Source organism: Miscanthus floridulus, chromosome 1 (genome assembly GCF_019320115.1).
Source record: "Miscanthus floridulus cultivar M001 chromosome 1, ASM1932011v1, whole genome shotgun sequence".
NCBI classification, from domain to species: domain Eukaryota; kingdom Viridiplantae; phylum Streptophyta; class Magnoliopsida; order Poales; family Poaceae; genus Miscanthus; species Miscanthus floridulus.
The window spans coordinates 182,956,115-182,961,687 of record NC_089580.1 but is presented as its reverse complement, the minus strand read 5'-3'; the positions used below and the strand labels follow the sequence as shown (position 1 = coordinate 182,961,687).

At 45.7% G+C, this 5,573-nt stretch overlaps 1 pseudogene; it reads left to right on the top strand.

Moving 5' to 3' along the window:
• The first annotated feature begins 4,284 nt into the window (after positions 1-4,284).
• Positions 4,285-5,338, top strand: LOC136467946 (uncharacterized; annotated as a pseudogene).
• Positions 5,339-5,573: the final 235 nt, after the last annotated feature.

Sequence of the window (5,573 nt, the reverse complement as noted above, 5' to 3'; positions counted from 1 at the left end):
AATACGATTGCTATAAGATCTCTTGAGTCTGTCATTTGGAGGCATATAATGTAAATGAACCATCTATAAGAACCCATATTGGAATCTAGACTACAACAATGGGTCAATGGGTGATAAGTTTACTTCAGTAATTAGGCAAGACCAGTGAGTTCTCATTGGTGCACTGGATGGCACAAATATGATGCATGTTCCTACACTTATTTGATTTGAAGGAACAAATATATATATATTGAGTGAATGGACCATAACAAAACTAAACAGGAACTGCACTTTCCTATCAACTTCCCCACTTCCTCCAATTTGGATGCAACTTATCTTATACACATTGTAAACAGGTAACGATTTTTGCAAACCGTGAAAAGAACATCGTCATTGCCATCAAATCCAAAAGGATAAGAGGGTGCTATAGCAAAGATTACAAAACTTTAGGATGCATTTGTGTCTTGAGGTGTACATGTAGCTAGTACGGATATCTATTTTTCGAACAAAGGAAAAGACTGATAGTAAACGAAAAAGGGTCCTATAAGAACTTATTATGTAAAAATATAGAATCTGTTTCCTAAGAAAAGGTACTCCTACACTGCGGAAGGCTAACACCATAATCTCAGCATATCATGATAAGGATACTAAATTAAATAGAAGGAATGAGCTCTGCAGTGAATAGAAAAACATATATTTATACAAGCGATTAGAAGCAGAGGCCACACTAAAACACTCTATGCTACTGTATGTTCCACAGCAAACATAAGAAAAGAACAAAGTCAGCAATGTTGGTTGTTTGATAAAAAAAAGTACAGGTCTACAACATAGGTATTGTCTATTGCTAAATAGGTTGTCGTAAGTAACATAAGCATTCATTAATTAGGGGCAAATGCCCAGCAACTAAAATGCATTATGTAGACAAAGGCCCAAAATAAGAATAGAGATTTATACAGGCAGAACTGACCTTCAAATTTGGAGGGAATAGGCAGCACAACAAAAACAGTTTGGTTCATGGAAACAAAGTAAAATAAAATGAGGTTTGCAGCTCCAAATCTAGAAGTAGGCAAACTGTAACAAACCAAATGCTCTCTGTATTAAGGGAATGAAGTGCAACTTCTGAATGTACTGGTACAAAATTACTGGTGAATCTATAAACTATTGGCATCTAATCTAACCATAAAAAAATTAATACAAACAGAAATGACAGGATGAGTACCTGAAATTCTAAAAACACTATTAATCTCACATTCTCATTATTGAAAGAAGAAAACTGGAGACCATACCTAGCATGAGGTTCCATTGTGAATCAAGATCGTGCAAATCTCCATTGGCATATAACTGTAAAAATAAAGTGATTTTTAGCATAAATCAACAATAGGGAAATGCTATAAGCTGCATTTGTGTACATATAAAGATGGCACGTACATACATTGACACATAAATAAGCACGGAACCATAGTATGAGATAATCCCAGTCAAATTGGTATGCAGCAAACTAACTATCATAGATCAATGTTTTCTGAAAAATAAAATGAATTGGTTTGGACACTGCCACCGCTGCTCCACCAACGGACCTGGCTGCCTGGAAGAGAGGACATCGAATCAGGAAAAAAACGAAATCATCATGTAGCATATTCACATAGCTGCTCAGGTTTTTTCCTGACCATATCGGGCTTGCATCTGAACTTACAACTGCATAAACAACAACTGGCTATATGTGCATCCTCCGCTCGCACCATGATCTGCTCGAACCCTAGTATGAAGAACTAACCAGTCTAGGTAAATTTGAGAGAGAGGAGCGATGAAGGGGTGTGGCACATAGAGAGACGGGGATGTTCAGCCTGGAGCACTTCTCGGACTTGGAAATCACACAAACGCAGGTAGGTAAGACCTACCCAAACAGCAAGCAAATGAAGACCGGAAAACAGATCGAGATGAAAGAGGAGGGGGCGTGAACCTCAGTGTTAGGACGGCGGCGAGGTACACTTGGGAGCCCATGCTTGCTGGCGGAGATGAGGATGAGGACGGCCTCTTATCGTCGCTCCTGCCTCGTGGAAGCCGACGGCCCAAGCGCCGTCGCTGTCACAGCCTCTCCGTCTGGTGCGGCGCGCAACCCTAGGCAAGGCTGGCCGCCGCTCCTGCCGGTGGAGAGGAAGAAGCGACGAATGAAGCGATCCATGCCCGTAGGCTCCATCAAGCAAGGACACCGTATCAGTGTCCGCCGCCGCCTCTCCGTCCTGGTGCGGCACGCAACCCTAGGCAAGGCTGGCCGCCGTCGCCGCCGGTGGAGAGGAAGAGGCGATGAATGAAGCGGTCCATGCGCGCAGGATCCGTCAAGCAAGGACGCCGCATCGGCATCCGCCGCCGCTTGGGGAGAGGAAGCGTCGCATCTACGGGAGAGGGAGAGGAAGAGGAAGAAACATGGACGGAGGCGGCGAGGCACGCTGCTGGCTGAGGATTTTTTTTATATTACTTTGACGGAGAGAGCGAGGGCGAGAGCGGTGAAGGAAGAGAGGCTCAATTAATCCGGAGAGGCGAAACCGATGCCTACACACGCACGAGTCCACGTGGCTACGGGCGATTGGTGAAAACCGATGCCTACACACGCACGAGTCCACGTGGCTACGGGCGATTGATGAACAGTAACTAAACAGTACTCAAATCGCTCTCCTTGCGCCAATTCTAGGAGCTATATGGAGTTGTATATTTCTCTGCCTGTGTACAGAGCTCCTCCACAACCTTTGCTGCGCCTTTTAGACAGAGAGTCCCCGTCGTTGTCAAGACACTTCTTGGACAACATAAGACGGTACAACTCCATGTTTGTCGTGACTTCCATTGGAGTCAAGGTCATAAACGATATTAATGATGGTCGTGCTCCTTATGTCTTCAAAATTAGCGGCCAAATCTGCCATCGAATAGGTTCACTAATCCCAGAACATGGAAAGAGACCAGAATATTGTCAGCTATACATCTTTGATACCACAAATGAAATTAAAAATCGTATCACTATTGCAGAGGCCTAGGAAAGTAACTTCCAACCAAATCAGAGTATCGTTATTGCCTTGGCAGCCATGCTTGATACACACAATCCCATTGTCGGATTCATAAATCCAGGGTTCCTCAGGGATCGGCTTCCCAACAAAGGCTCGGTCCAAGCAGACAACGCGCAACTTATGGGCCGGCCCAAGTACCTAAAAGACAGGCCAGAGGGGCGATCCAATCTCCGACCGGAAGGTCTGGCCGAGGAGGAATAGCATCCGCCTCTGACTCCGGCCCGTCTCTCCGACTAGAGCGCTTGCTTCGGTCTCTAGCCTGCCTCTGGACGGCCTCTCCGACGGGAAGGCCTGGCCCAACACCACTTCCGACTCCGACCCGCTCCTCCGACCGGGGATGCACCGGACCCCTGCTTACAACTCCTCTCCGGCTGGCGCAATCAGAGCCGACTGGGGACGCCCGCTCGGTAGGGACTAGGAAACAGACGGAGAAAGTAAGGCAGGACACTCAAAGTCAACCGCAATACCAAGTACCGTGCCCTGTATACCTACAGGACAGTACCATGCGACCTCCCTGGCATGACAGAGCCCAAGCAGTGTTGTAGGCGCCGACATTTTCCACTACAGTGTTGTGGGCGCCATCAACTCCCATGCCAGACAAATACGGTAAGGCTCCCCACGTGCCTCTGAGGCATCAACAGTATTGTGGGCACCGACATTTACCGTAGCAGGCAAACACGATAAAACCACTCACATGCCTCTGGCATCAACAATATGGCAGGTACCGACATCTATCATACCTGAAGAAGACGACGCAACCTCTTACATGCATCTGGCATTCAACAATATTATGGGCGCCTACCATCATCCTGTCCCCGCGACCCGCCGGCGTGGGCAACAAGGCTTAGTAGCATGCGTACTCTCTCTCTCTCACTTGTAAGGCCATCCCCTTCATCTATAAAAGGGGATGCTCTCTCTCCCAATAGATAGATTCAGATCGATCAAGTTCACTAGTACACATCAGTAGAACCACCAGGTTCAAACCAAGCACACGCTCGAACACTTAGCACATAGCGGAGCTCCCGTCACTCTCGGGCCTTCCGACTGGAGTCCGACCGGACCTCTTGTACCCCTCATCTTTCTTCTTCTCGTTTGTAACCTCACTGTAAACTTTGAGCACCTGGGCTCAGGAATAAAGTCATCGACCGACTCAAACTGGACGTAGGGCACGTTGCTTGAACCAGTATAAACCATGTGTCATTGAGTGCTAGACCATCTCCAATCACAACGTACGATAAAACTATAAATATTTACGTGTTTGTTACTTTCTACACCGACACCCATTGTGCAAATATTTCGGGGCGCCCGTAATAGACTGTCTGCGGATGACATATCTGACCAGTTCCAAGACCGATACTCCATCAAGCTGTTCTCATCTCCAAAACAACATGGCAACATCTACAGCGACCCAGTTGCACCAGAGGTCGTAGGCTTGGTTGTCGATGGCCTAGGTAACAGCGAGGAGGGCCAGGACTTAATAGTGCAGGATCACTCATCTCAGCTACAAAGAGTAGGCGAGGCACATTGCAAGTTCATATCAATGCAATACCCGTTGTTGTTTCCATATGGAGAAGATGGATTCCATGAAGATCTTCACTACATGCCATGTCCTCGCTCTCACAACATCAAACGAAAAAAAGGTCACCATGGCAGAATATTATTCGTACCGGCTGCATGATAGAGCTGATGACTTCAACACCCCTCTACGTTGCAGCAGGCTAACACAAGCATACATCGTTGATGCCTACTGCTGCGTTGAAGTTGAGCGACTCAGGCATTTTAGAAATGAATCCTTCCAGAAAAAATATAGGTCACGTCCCTACAAAGCTTTAGTTGAGGCTGCTAATAGTGGCGTCGCTCATGCCTCCAGTGTTGGCCAGGTAACCTTCTTACCAGGTTCATTCACAGGAAGCCCAAGATACTACTACCAGAACTATCATGATTGTGTTGCAATGTGTCGCAGATTCGGATGTCCGGACCTGTTTATCACATTCACGTGCAAATATGCAATGCTTTGTGGCCAGAAATTCAGGATGCCTTATCGTCCATACCAGACCAGCAAGCATCTGACAGACCTGATATTGTTGATCGAGTGTTTCAGATGAAGCTCAAACTGCTCATGGATCATACAGAGAAGAATGAATTTTTTGGACCCACGCTGGCAGGTATTATTGTACGGTCTTATCGTTTCTCCCGGAACATACCATTGTCACCATAGACTCCAATACCTCTAATATTAGCTACCCGTTCATTTTTGACAGTTGTCTACTGTTGATATTTCTTAGCATCACTCTTAACTAAGTTGTCATCCCTAATATGATGCCAGAAATACGTTATTGGTAATTATAAGAACATACGTTGTTGGTAATTATAAGAACACTTGTAAACTATATATATATATAAGGTATGCGCAAGCGTACAGATAATATACCATTGTAGCATTTCAGCCGGAAGTATACCGAGTATCGTTATTTATATTTTATTTACAGGGAGGAGCCATGGGGTTGTGTTGGCATAAAGATATTGACAAAGATGTAT